We start from the raw sequence: 14,375 nt of genomic DNA, 5'->3' as shown, positions 1-14,375 counted from the left end.
TCCCCCGCCACCTCCCTGCCCACCCCGCTCCGCCCCGTCCTGTCGCGGGTCCGCCTGGTATATAAGGGCCGAATGGCCCAGCCGACTGCAGAGCGCGCAGGCGGCGCGGGTATCCAGAGGATGCGGCCACTGCTGCTGGCATTTGCCGTTCTGCGCTTCTCCGCAAGGACCCTCTGCCAGGCAGGCGCCCACCGTAAGCCTCCTGGGCCTTGTGAACCTACAAACCCAAGTCCGAGAGACGATTCGCCTTCGGGGCTTTCCGGCTTGGCAGAGAGGCTTTCCTGGCGGGGATCTTTGGTTCGCGCTGGCGATGCGCGGGGAAGAAAGGCGAGGAGCGGCGTCCAGACTGGGTGCTGTCCCAGCACGAGGAGGCGGGATGCGCTCGCATGGTCCGCGGGGCGCCCGGTCCCCGCCCGCGTCGCGCGCCCACTCCTGGGGACCCCCGCCCGCGACCTCCGCCAGTCTGGAGCGCAGAGGACAGGGTCTGGCTGCTCTTTGGCCTTGGATGGAAAATGGGGAATTGGATGGGGGGCTGCGGACCCGTTAACGTGGATTACTTGGTGTGTATCAGCTGGGCTTAGAAGATCCACGACCTCTTCTCCATCAGTGGATTGATTCGTTCTGCTTAACAGCTGGGTCGCCAAGCTGGAGGTAAGTTTCCCTGCGGTTCGGGGAAGGGATCTGATTTACTTTCTTTTCTTTCTTTCCTTTTTTTCTCTGCGTCGTTTTCCGAAGGTCTCGAGATTCTGGGTTGAAATTTTTGTTCTTGTAATTGACGTCTTCTTGGAGGTCATTTTAGTCATCCCCCTGCCTCCAAGCGGAGCTGATTCGCCTGGGACACGGTGGTCAGCGACGACCCCATCCTGGGCGTTCTTGGCCGTCTTCCTTCAGCCTCTAGCGCTGCCAAGCCTTGGCTGCCTGGAGGGACCGAAACTCACTCAGCTGGGGGAGACGCGCCCGCGTCCTCGGCGCACCTGCTCGGCTCCTTGCACTTGCCTTAACGCCTGGGCGCCCTCCGGGCTCTGTTACTTCGGGAGCGGTGCCGCCTCCGTGAGATCCTGGCGTCCGCCCACTGGCGACCGGGGACGCTGCTGGGCACAGCGCTTGGAGAACGCGACGCGGCCGAGCCCCTCTCACCGTTGGGGCTGGGGGGTGAGCGGGGGCGTTTGGCGAGCAGCTTTCCAGCGAGGACTGGGCCACCCGTCAGGCGGACGCTGGTATGCGTTTGGCCAGGGTGTGGACGGGCTTTCTGAATAGGTGGGAGGTGGCAGGAATTCAGTCCAGTGAGCCTACCCGCCACCTCCCCTTTCGGGCGCAACTTGCTAATGGAAGTAGTTTCTTGGCCAATGTGGGGAGAGGGCTTACCTCTTGAGTCCGGAACTGAAAGTACACCGCTTCTGTATCCATAGCTTCCTCCTCCCCTTGTTCTTTTGTGTCTGCCCTGTTTGGGGGCAGCGCGATGTCTGTCACTGAGTAGGCACTGAATAGATGTTTGTTGAATGAATGACTGAGCGACTCCGCCCTTGGCGTGCAGATTAACCAGGGTCCTCCTTTTCCTTCTCCCTCCTTGGCAATTGTCCTCACTTCCAGGACCTATCTAGGTTTCCTGAGGATGCTTTCCCAGAGGAGGGATTCCCTCCTCCGCCCCTCACCCCTCTCCTGCAGCCTGTGGGTTCTCATTTAGAACCTGTCGGTGATCCATTTCCCACCCAGCAGTCCCTTCTGCATAGAAATCGAGACGCTGTCAGGGATCACTCTTGGTCAGTGCTCAGGGTCCCAGTGTCTCCAGTGAGCACTGCTCCAGGAGCAAGAGAAGGCAAAGCAGCACTGGAAGAAGAAAAGGCAGTGCATAGTGGCACGACCCTGTACCCCGGGAGCTGGGGCCCTCGGTGCCTCTGGTCCCATGCAGGTCCTGGAACTGCCCAGGTTGACGCAACACCTTCCCTGCGGCCCTTCCCCACCCTCTGCCCCCACCCCAGTTCTGTGCTGAGACTGACTCCGGGAAAGGAAAGGTTGAAACCGTCAGGCAAACTGATAACCAACCCCACCACCCCTCCTCCCTGTCTGATTTTAAAAAATAGTCCATGTTCTTTCTCTTTCTTTTATAGAAAACTACACAAAAGTGCCCAAAGGGAAAAACATCCAATTCACACAGTAATGCTGGCAACTTGATATATTTCCTCACTGGTGAAATCCTGCAATATATACAACTTTTTCTCCTCCTCTTTTTTTTTGTGTAATTTTATTTGTACGTTTCCCCCATGTCGTGACGGCATGGTAACTGTATTCTGCTGCATTGACTCATAATTTGCTTGGCAATTTCCCTATTGTTGGACACTAAGTTGTTTCCAAAGTTTTACCCTTAGAAGTAATACAGTGAGCATCTTTTGTACCTAAAGAGTTGTCCACATTTTATATTATTTTCTTTGGAAAATTCCCAGAAATTGCTGTATTCGCTTTAAGTTAGAGTTATGTCTAAAGCAAAGGAATAACTCTATTTCTGGACATTGTTGAGATGGACTTAGAGGAAAAGATACCACTTACCCATCAGATAATACTGCATCTTGGAGCCGGGACACAGAAACACAGAAGGTGCACAGAGTGAATGGCTGCTGAGCGAATGAAGTGTTTTGTTTTGTTTCTTTTTGTATCAAAGAGTTGATCAGCATTGGTATGAGAATAACTTAAAATTTGCCATCAGGATTATGAAGTAAATTTTTTTTTTTTTTGAGACGGAGTCTCGCTGTCGCCCAGGCTGGAGTGCAGTGGCGTGATCTTGGCTCACTGCAGGCTCCGCCCCCGGGGGTTCACGCCATTCTCCTTTCTCAGCCTCCCGAGTAGCTGGGACTACAGGCGCCCGCCACCTCGCCCGGCTAATTTTTTGTATTTTTAGTAGAGACGGGGTTTCACCGTGTTAGCCAGGATGGCCTCGATCTCCTGACCTCGTGATCCGCCCGCCTCATCCTCCCAAAGTACTGAGATTACAGGCATGAGCCACCACGCCCAGCCGATGTAAATTTTTTTTAGCAATACCATAAAGTAAGATATATCAGGCAGCTAGATTTAACATGCTGTCTTTTTTAAAAACTTAACTTTTGACTTTGATATAAATCTAGATTTACAGGAGTTGCAAAAATAATGCCAAGGGTTCCACTATATCCTTTACCCTGCTTCGCCAAATGCTAACATCTGATATATCCGTGGTGCAATGATCAGACCTGGGACACTGACATTGACACAACACTTTTAACTAATCTACAGGCCTCATTCAAATTTATCCATTTGTCCCACTTATGTCCTTTCTCTGGTCCAGGGTCCAATTTGGGATCCTGTAATGGGACCTTGTAAAAAGTGGGAACCTAGAGGGGTACAGAAGACAGTCTTTGTTCAGGAGGAGGTTTGAAACGGGGACATCATTTCCATTTTCCTCCCCAGGTGAATTGCCCCTCCTCTACTGAGGGTAGCAGAACCGTATCAGGCTTCCAGGGCCTATGGGAGCCTGCCCATAAGTGGGGAAAGCATCTCTGTGTACCCCCTCCCTCCTTTCCTCTCCCCAAACCTACGGTGGAAATGTGTCATTGAGTGAAATTGGGTTATTACCCAGTCTGCCCTGACACGTCTTTTTGGGGGTAGACTTTTGCCATCCGGTGTGCGTGAGAACAAGCTGCTGAGCCGCTGAATCCATGGTTGACAAGTACACCGTGCAATGCCTGCGTGGGTGACTCATGCCGGCTGGAGTAGCAGGTGTGTCGGGAGCTAAACGTGCAGACCCAGCAGGTACAGCATTTCCTGGTTATCTGAGCAGATCGGAAGGAACACGGATTTCTGCTCTGAACTCAGAATGGATTTAGGATATTGTTAAGCAATTTTGGGCCAGGAAGTGATTCTCCTTTTCTTTAGGGGACTCTCTTCCAGGAGAAGTTTTGGGGTGAGGAGAGCTAGCCCGAAGGGATTTTTGGAGGTGGCTGATATGGATGGAGGCTAGCCCAGGTTCTTTGCGGAAGAGTCCACTTGTGTGAATTTGAAGAAACCCAGGCAAGGGGCCCTTCTCCTGTCCTTATAATAAAGAGACCGCATGGTCAGCCAGTAACGCACACGTGAATTGAGGCTGTCTGCTTTGAGTATCACTGTGTCTTTTCTGACTTGGAGTGGTTGCCCGCATTGAGCGAAGGCGATGTTTGTTTGGGATAAGGGAGTTTGGATGTTACTTAAATCTCAACAAAACAGATTTCTGTTGTCCGGACAGAGTTTCTGTGTTAATGTTGGGGTCTGGTTGCCTAGACTTGATTTTTCTTTTCCTTTTTGAAATACTCCCAACCTTCCTACTGTAGCTTGTAAACTGAAGGATATTCATGTCTTTCTCTCTCCTTGTGAACTGGTACAGACGTTTTCTGTAACTAGCCAGCTCCAGTGGGGATCATAACAGGAAGTCTCGCGGGGAGAGGGGTTGCGGGTGTTGTGACTAAACAGTTCTGGAAGGCACCTCTGTCTATACCTGCCTGTCCCTGTCCTCAGTGTCTCCTGGTGGGTCCTCCCTACTCAGACGCTGCAGCTTTTCTAGAAGCTACTCCAGTGCAGTGTAGACTGTTCACTTTGGGACTGCCTCACCCGTCCCCTGGTGTTCAAATTGTGGTTTGCATAAGAATGAATTGCTTGCAGAATGCGTTAAAAATGAATATTCTTAGCACCCACCCCTGTCCGGCCCCTCACCTTTAGTGCTTGGGGGTCTGCATTTTCAACAAGCCACCCAGGCCATTCTGACACAGGCACTTTGAGAAACAGGAAGTTGACTGACTTCTTGGCCAGATAAAGCCTTAATTGAACCTTTTCCCACTGAAGCTTACCCAACCACAGTGTTTTTTTTCTTTCTCCTCCTCCAGAAAGCCTTTCTGGTTTACCTCCACTGGTCTGGGCCCCCGCATGTACTTATTTGGTTTGTTGGTACAGGTTTTTACATGGGAGCCTTGAAGTCAGATGCCCTTTATACTTGGTTAAGACAGGAGTGGCTGCATTTGGGTGAATGATAAAGGAACTACAGCTCTGGGCATTTTCTCCCCTCAGGTAGGCAAGGTCTTTGGGAGCTTGGAACGTGTCCCTGACCGGGCAGCATCCTGGCACATTTGTTTGTGTACCCACACAGACCACTGCTGCTTCTGTCTGTGGCCACCATTGTTCTAGACAATGTCACTGTCATCCTGGAGCTGGTTGGGGTCCTCCACACCAAGTTAGCATCCCCTGTTCACGTGATTGATGCACCCAGCTCACTTCACAAGAGGACAGGAATGATCCTGGATGAATTCTTTTCAACTATGCCATTGGCGAAAGACCCCCTGTTCAAAGTCAGCTGGGTGTTCCTGCTTTACAGACGAGGTCTGTGCCTGGAAAAACATCTATACAAAACCAATCTTGGTTGATCACATGATATTCAAAAGGCCCGGAGGAATTGTGCAATCTAGAAGAATGCTGAAGTGGCAAGTTTCTGCCCAAGAATTCTTTTTGTAATGTGAATCATCCTCACCTCCTCCCATATTTGGTCTGTTGGTACAGGTTTTTGCATGGACGTCTGGAAACCAGGTGCCTTTGTATGTGATAAACAGATGTGGCTTCGTTTAGGGGTGTGACCAAGGGACTGCAGTTCTGGAGCTGCAGAAATCAACCAGACCTTCCGACTCCCAGGTCTGTGAGGCTCCCCCAAGGTTTGGAAGATGCCGATTGTTAGGGTCCAATTTTAATGATTTACAGACGAACCCCCTTTGCTTCAAAAGTGGTCATTTTACTTTAGCAATTTACTTCTTTTTGGTGTTTACTGGACTGGGAAGTCCCAGTAGGACAGGCCAGGAAAGACCATGCCCGCCCGCCCGCCCAGCAGTCCCTTCTGATGATTGAGTGGGGATTTCAGGGTGTGCTTTTTGAGCTAGCCATGGAGTATTCCTTCTCTAATAATAGATGTATTTCCAGTCATTTGCCTGTGGACTTCCTCTTACCTTAATTCTACAAATATTGAGTGCCTGCCGGATGCTTTTTTAGGCATTCGTGCAACGTCTTTGGTTCTTCAGCTTGTGGGCTCTGGTGGTCTTCTGGGCCCACAGGAAGCTGACTTGAAGATTTAGCAGCCTGTGTGGAAGCGGGGGTTCTGTTGCGCTTTACAAAGTGAAAGGAAGGTGTCTGAGGTACTGGCCTTTGGGGACAATTTCACTATGTGAGTAAAACCTTTATTGAGCTTTAAATGACAAGATAGTTTCTGCAGTTATGCCTTCTTCACTTAACTATTTGAACACTTTTAAACCATTTTTACTTTTCTCTTTTTTTCTTTGAGATAGGGTCTTGCTAGGTTGCCCAGTGCAGTGGTGCAATCTCAGTTCACTGTAACCTCCGTCTCCTGGGTTTAAGCCATCCTCCCACTTCAGCCTCCTGAGTAGCTGGGACTACAGGCACCCACCACCATGTCCAGCCAATTTTTGTATTTTTTGTAGAGATGAAGTTTCGCCATGTTTCCTAGGCTGGTCTTGAACTCCTGAGCTCAAGCGATCCACTGGCCTCAGCCTCCCAAAGTGCTCGGATTACAGGCATGAGCCACTGCACCTGGCCCACCATTTTTATTATGATAAAATATACACAACATAAAATTTACCATCTTAACCACTTTAATGTACACAGTTCTGTGGTATTAAGTATATTCACATTGTTGTGCAACCGTCACCACCTATTTTCAGAAAGTTTTTCTTCCCAAACTAAAACTCTGTACCCATTAAACACGAACTCCCCATTGCCCGATTCTCCCAGCCCCTGGCAACCACTGTTCTACTTTCTGTCTCTATGAATTTGGCTACTCTGGGTATCTGATAGAAGTGGATCATACAGTATTTGTCCTTTTGTGTCTGGTTTATTTCTTTAGCCTACTTTTTTCAAGGCTCATCCATGTTATAGCATGTGTCAGAATTTCCTTTTTAAGGCTGAGTAATATCCTATTGTATGTTTATGTTGCATTTTGTTTATCCACTCATTTGTCTGTGGATACTTGGGTAGCTTCTACCTTTGGCCATTGTGAATAATGTTGCTAGGAACACGGATGTGCAATGTTTGGGTCTCTGCTTTCAGTGCTTTTAAGGATATACCTAGAAGTGGAATTGTTGGACCATATGGCAATTCTATTTTTCATATTTTGAAGAAAAACCATACTGTCTCTTTTTTTTTAATTTTAACTTTTTTTTTTATTTTTTGAGACCAACTTTCACTCTTGTTGCCCAGGCTGGAGTGCAATGACGTGGTCTCAGCTCACTGCAACCTCCACCTCCTGGGTTCAAGTGATTCTCCTGCCTCAGCCTCCCGAGTAGCTGGGATTACCTGTGTCTGCCACCACGCCCGGCTAATTTTTGTATTTTTATTTTTATATTTATTTATTTATTTTTGAGATGGAGTCTCGCTCTGTCACCCAGGCTGGAGTGCAGTGGTGCGATCTCGGCTCACTGCAAGCTCTGCCTCCTGGGTTCACGCCATTCTCCTGCCTCAGCCTCCCGAGTAGCTGGGACTACAGGTGCCCGCCACCACACTCGGCTAATTTTTTGTATTTTTAGTAGAGACGGGGTTTCACCGTGTTAGCCGGGATGGTCTCCATCTCCTGACCTCGTGATCCGCCCGCCTCGGCCTCCCAAAGTGCTGGGATTATAGGCATGAGCCACTGCTCCCGGCCTAATTTTTGTATTTTTAGTAGAGATGAGATTTCATCATGTTGGTCAGGCTGGTCTGGAACTCCTGACCTTAGGTGATCCATCTGTCTCAGCCTCCCAAGGTGCTGGGATTACAGGCATGAGCCACTGCACCCAGCCTGCCATACCATCTTCTATAGCATCTATACCATTTCACATCCCCACCAATGGTGCACAAAGTTTCCATTTTCTTGCCAAGACTTATTTTCTTATTCTTTTATTATTATTTATTTATTTTTTTGAGAATAGCCATCCTAATGTGTGTGAAGTGCTTTTTGCTTTAAGAAAGCCATCTTCACGAAGAGTGAAGTGCCCGGGAAAGTGAGGAGCAGCTGAGTTGGTGGGGGTGGCGCCCAGCTCTGAATCTGCCACAAGTATTCTTTCTAAATGAAAAGGTTTGATGACCTAGCACGTTCCTTAGGCCCTGATTCTTTGAACTGGAGTTTTCCAATTGCTTTTGTGCCCATATCCCATCTGATAGTACTTTCAACCTGGTGAAATGATCAGGTATCATCCTGTTTTTTTTGTTTTTTCTGTTTTTTTGTGTTTTTTTTTGAGAGGGAGTCTCGCGCTGTCGCCCAGGCTGGAGTGCAGTGGCACGATCTCGGCTCACTGCAAGCTCCGCCTCCCGGGTTCACGCCATTCTCCTGCCTCAGCCTCTCCGAGTAGCTGGGACTACAGGCGCCCACCACCACGCCCGGCTAATTTTTTTGTATTTTTAGTAGAGGCAGGGTTTCACCGTGGTCTCGATCTCCTGACCTCGTGATCCGCCCGCCTCGGCCTCCCAAAGTGCTGGGATTACAAGCGTGAGCCACCGCGCCCGGCCTATCGGCTTTCAAATGAACCTCTCACTCCAGCATCTGGGACCATGGACAGAGGCCCCCTCCCAGAGGGTCTTGTGTCTTGCAGGGCACTGGGGCCTGACGGGAAGAGGTGGTCGTTCTCCAAGGTTCCAGTCTCCGAGGGGCACAGTGGGAAAGAACATGGGCTTTGGAGCCAGCGCCGGATCAGGTGCACACATGAATGTGACTGTCAAGCGACTGAAGCGCTCTCATTGCCGGTTTTCCATTCACAGGGAGGCTCCTGTTCATGGCGTTTTGTGAATTAGCGACAGTAAAGCACTTGGCACTGGGTAGCTGCTCTAATTCTAAAAATTAGGGGTAGGACCCAGCTGCCTATCGCCCGTGAAACTGTATACAGCTTTGTGACATCATCCCATTGTATGAGACACTTGCGTTATTGGAGATTTCCACGTTATCCACTTTCTGGAATACTTTTGGATTTACGGAAAAGTTTACAGAAAATATGTTTACAGAAAATGAGTTCCTGGGCTGGGCGCGGTGGCTCACGCCTGTAATCCCAGCACTTTGAGAGGCCGAGGTGGGTGGATCACGAGGTCAGGAGTTCGAGACCAGCCTGGCCAACATGGTGAAACCCCCGTCTCTACTAAAAATACAAAAATTAGCCGGGCATGGTGGTGGATGCCTGTAATCCCGGCTACTCAGGAGGCTGAGGCAGAGAATTGCTTGAACCCAGGAGGCAGAGGTTGCAGTGAGCCGAGATCGTGCCACTGCACTCCAGCCTGGGCAACAGAGCAAGACTCCGTCTCAAAATAATAATAATAATAAGAGTTCTGATGTACCTCTCACCCAGTTTCTCTTGGTATTAACATCTTCATACTATGTTATATGCATACAACAAGCATGTCAACATCATCATAGTGCGTTTATCAATACTAAGAAATTAACATTGGAACCATGCTGTTAACCATAGCGTTGGTCTCTGTTGATTAGTTTTTCCACTAATATCGTTTTTCTGTTCAAGGATCCAGTTTGGATTCCACATTGTATTTAGTCTTTTCTGCTCTGTGATGTTTCTGTCAGTCTTTTATTGTTTTTAGTGACGTTGACAATTTTGGAGAATGCTAGTCATGTATTTTGAAGGATGTTCTTCCATTTGGTTTTGTCTGAAGTTTTCTCATAATAAACTGGGGTTTCAGGGAGAATACAGCAGTGAAGTGTTCTCATTGCATCAAATCAGCGGGTACGTGACGTCAACAGCGTTCATCACTGGTGATCTTGACCTTGATCACTCGCATAAGGTGGTGTCCGCCAGTTTTCTTCACTGTCCGTTTGCTGTTTTTCTCTTTCTGTACCCTTTGTTAGAAGAGGGTCACCAAGTCCAGCCCCTTTACATCAATAGGAGGGGACATAAGCTCAATTTCCTGGAGGGGGAAGTGTCCAAACACACTATTTGGAGTTCTTCTCTCAGGACGTTTTGTCCGTTCTCCCTCGTTTATTCATTCATTCATTCATTCACTCACTCATTTATATCAGTATGGGCTCATGGATACCTATGAAAGTGCATTTTCCTTGTCTTGGTCCTGGAACAATTTCTTTCATGCTTGGAAAGATATTTCCTAGTTTGGGTTTGAGGTTTTGAGTGAATAGTCCTTTGTCATTTCTTGTGGCTCTGCATTTTTGGAGCCTGTAACAATGAGTATGTTGAATTGCTCGCCTGGTTTTGGGCTAGCTGGGGGTCTTGGGGTATGGTGAGAACTAGGTTTTGTGGTGAGGCTGCACCAGGGCTGTGTCTGTGGTCGGCCACGGTGGTACCTGTGAGCACTTGTCACTGTCTCCTTTGGGAGAAGCAGCCGGGCTTGGCCTCCACCCTGGCGTGGAAATCCTGGTGCTGCTGCCCTCAGTGTTCCTTTGGGTGAATCAGTGCCCCCGCCCCCAGCTTCATCATCTATAAAGTATTGATTCTCACCTTGACAAGGTGGAGGTCATGCGTGTATTCTCCCCAGGCAGAGGTCTTTATCAGTACTTAGCCGTCAGAATGATCTGTAAGGTGAGTACAGACACTGGACACTGGTCTCTTCAACTGCTCAGTACCAGCTCCAAGGCCATGGCCAGGGCATGATGGGTTTGGATCTGGACCATCTGGACCTCACACGGTTCAGCCCAAATGATTTCTGTGGTGTCTGTAGTCATGGTGTCTTGTGAGGACTGATGACCCCAGACATGCAGGGCCACCCTCATCCCTTCTCCTCTCCTTCCCCTGTCTTCTCAGCACCCCTAGGGTCACATGGCAGTCGGGCTGAGAGGCAGGGGTGACAGGATGGGGTGGGAGAGCTCCAGAAGGGTCAGAGACCTCACTCTGGTGACTGTCATTCTCTAGGGTCTGGGAATTGGTCTTGGAGGTGCTGACTCATCAGAATTGGAGATGCCTAGGCTCTCTGATGACAGATGGCTCTGGAGGAGCACAGGAGGGGAGGGGTGCGCCCATCAGATGTTGATGTCTCTTTCCAGCCTCCTTTCTTCAAGGGGGTACTGCCGGGAGCCTCTGGCTGAGGCACCTGCGTCCTGGTTTCAAGGCATCCAGGGGGCCACTTGATGATCTGGGCTGTTGCCTGGTGAGCGTGGGATTCGAGACTAGAGGAGGTGGCTCTGGTCTCTGAGTGTCAGCCCCTTCCTCCTGGATGGAGCTTACTGCACACTGCCCAGGTCTGCTCTTGGAATCTGGGGTGAGTGTGACGGTGTGTGTGCATGTGTGCCCAGGTGTGGGAATGTGTGGATGGGTGCACGTGTGGTGTGTGTGCACGTGTGTGTGCCCAGGTGTATCAGCGTGTGGATGGGTGCACGTATGGAATGTGTATGTGAAATGTGTGCATGTGTGTGTGTGCGCGCCTAGGTGTACAAGTGTGTGGATGGGTGTGTGTGGGGTGTGTGCACATCTGTGTGTGCATGTATGACCAGGTATATGAGTGTGTGCATTGGTGTGTGGGGGGTGTGTACATGGGGTGTGTGCACGTGTGTGTGTGCCCAGGTGTATGAGTGTGTGGATAGGTATACGTGTGGGATGTATGCATGTGTGGATGTGTGTGCCCAGGTGTATGAATATGTTGATGGGTGTATGGGAATGTGTACATGAAATGTGTGCACGTGTGTGTGCGCATGTGTGCCCAGGTGTGTGTGTGGATAAATGTGTGGCATGCGTTCATGGGGTATGTGCACGTGTGTATGTGTGCCCAGGTATATGAGTGTGTGGATGAGTGCACATGTGGGGTGTGTGCACGTGTGTGCGCCCAGGTGTATGAGTGTGTGGATGGGTGTGTGTGGGAGGTATGCATGGGGTGTGTGCACATGTCAGTGTGTATGTGTGTGCATATGTGCCTAGGTGTATAAGCGTGTGGATGCGTGTACATGTGGGGGTGTGTGCATGGGGTATGTGTGTGCCCAGGTGTATGAGCGTGTGGATGGGTGCACATATAGAATGTGTAAATGAAATGTGTGCACGTGTGTGTGTATGTGTGCCCAGGTGTATGTGTGGATGGGTGTGTGTGGGATGTGTGCATGGGTGTGTGCGTGTGTGTGTGCATGTGTGGCAGGTATATGAGTGTGTGGATGGCTGTGTGGGGGGTGTGTGCATGGGGTGTGTGCACATTTGTGAGTGTGTGTGTGCCCAGGTGTATGTGTGGATAGGTACACGTGTGGGATGTGTGCACATGTGTGAATGTGTGCCCAGGTGTATGAATGTGTTGATGGGTGTATGGGAATGTGTACATGAAATGTGTGCACGTGTGCCCAGGTGTATGTGTGGATAAATGTGTGGGATGTGTCCATGGGATGTATGCGTGTGTGTGTGCATGTGTGCCCAGGTATATGAGTGTGTGGATGGGTGCACGTGTGGGGCGTGTGCACGTGTGTGTGCCCAGGTGTATGAGTGTGTGGATAGGTGTGTGTAGGAGGTGTGCATGGGCTGTGTGCACGTGTGTGTGCGTATGTGTGCCCAGGTATATGAGTGTGTGGATGGGTGCACGTGTGGGAGGTGTGCATGGGGTGTGTGCACATGTGTGAGTGTGTGTGTATGTGTGCCCAGGTATATAAGTGTGTGTGGATAGGTGCATGTGTGGAATGTGTGCATGGAGTGTCTGCACATGTGAGTGTGTGTGTGCCCAGGTGTATGAGTGTGTGGATGGTGGTGTGTGTGGGCTGTGTGCATGGGGTGTGTGCACATGTGTAACTAGATGTATGAGTTTGTACATGTGCACATGTGTGCGTGCATGCGTCCACATTTGTGAGTTGTGTGCACAGAGGCTACTGCCTCCATAGGTGTCTTTCTCACATGCGTCAGCAGGACCTGCCAAGACTCACAGTTCCACGCGTCTGGGGGAGGGACTTTCTGTCTTTATCTGCTGGTTTAATGAGTTTGACTCCTTATAAGAAACACATTTTCTTATTTTTTTCAAGTGTTTAGTTGGGCACCTGCTGTGACCCCCCAGGGGTCACTTACACAGAGGTCGCCCCTTCCCGCCTTCCCATCCGTGTTTCCCTGTGGCTAAGATTTCACTTCCACTCAGCACGGATACGAAAGCTGCTCCTGTCTTGTCATTGAGTCGTAAGTTGGGGGTGAAAAGGAGACAATTTTGACTGGAGTTGGATCTGAGGAGGTGAGGGGAGAACTGGGTTAAGCGGGGGCTTTAGCCATGGAAAGGAGATTCCCTTTTCCTCGGGGTTTCCATGGCAACCTGCCCAGAGGTTTATGGGATGGCTGGGTTGATGATGCTGTGGACACTTGGATGTGCTCTTGGAAGGTTTACTGACACTCATCTCAGGAATTCTCTGAGAGAAAGGACTTCACCTCAGTAAGGAGGAAAGGAGAAGTGAGCAGTTTACACGTGGGAGTTTTTATGCAGCTGGTGGGAGGGGGAATTGAGGCATGGCTCATTGGTTTATTTAAACAGAGAAACTGCATCTGACAAAGGGCTAATATCCGGAATCTACAAAGAACTTAAACAAATTTACAAGAAAAAAATCAAACAACCCCATCAAAAAGTGGGTGAAGGATATGAACAGACACTTCTCCAAAGAAGACATTTATGCAGCCAACAGACACATGGAAAAATGCTCATCATCACTGGCCATCAGAGAAATGCAAATCAAAACCACAGTGAGATACCATCTCACACCAGTTAGAATGGTGATCATTAAAAAGTCAGGAAACAACAGGTGCTGTAAAGGACGTGGAGAGATAGGAACACTTTTACACTGTTGGTGGGACCATAATCTGGGTCAACCATGGTGGAAGAAAGTGTGGCGATTCCTCAAGGATCTAGAACTAGAAATACCATTTGACCCAGCCATCCCATTACTGGGTATATACCCAAAGGATTATAAATCATGCTACTATAAAGACACATGCACATGTATGTTTATTGCAGCACTATTCACAATAGCAAAGACTTGGAACCAACCCAAATGTCCATCAATGATAGACTGGATTAAGAAAATGTGGCACATATACACCATGGAATACTATGCAGCCATAAAAAGGATGAGTTCATGTCCTTTGTAGGGACATGGATGAAGCTGGAAACCATCATTCTCAGCAAACTATGGCAGGGACAAAAAATCAAACACTGACTGCATGTTCTCACTCATAGGTGGGAATTGAACAATGAGAACACTTGAACACAGGAAGGGGAAACATCACACACTGGAGCCTGTTGTGGGGTGGGGGAAGGGGGGAGGGATAGCATTAGGAGATATACCTAATGTAAATGATGAGTTAACGGGTGCAGCACACCAACATGGCACATGTATACATATGTAACAAACCTGCACATTGTGCACATGTATCCTAGAACTTAAAGTATAATAAAAAAAT

At 49.2% G+C, this 14,375-nt stretch overlaps 1 pseudogene; it reads left to right on the top strand.

Moving 5' to 3' along the window:
* The first annotated feature begins 3,683 nt into the window (after window positions 1-3,683).
* Window positions 3,684-14,375, top strand: part of LOC129462921 (putative golgin subfamily A member 6-like protein 3) — a 28,464-nt pseudogene continuing 17,772 nt past the window's right edge.

This window comes from Symphalangus syndactylus, chromosome 14 (genome assembly GCF_028878055.3).
Source record: "Symphalangus syndactylus isolate Jambi chromosome 14, NHGRI_mSymSyn1-v2.1_pri, whole genome shotgun sequence".
NCBI classification, from domain to species: Eukaryota; Metazoa; Chordata; class Mammalia; order Primates; family Hylobatidae; genus Symphalangus; species Symphalangus syndactylus.
This window is presented reverse-complemented; position numbering and strand designations above follow the sequence as displayed.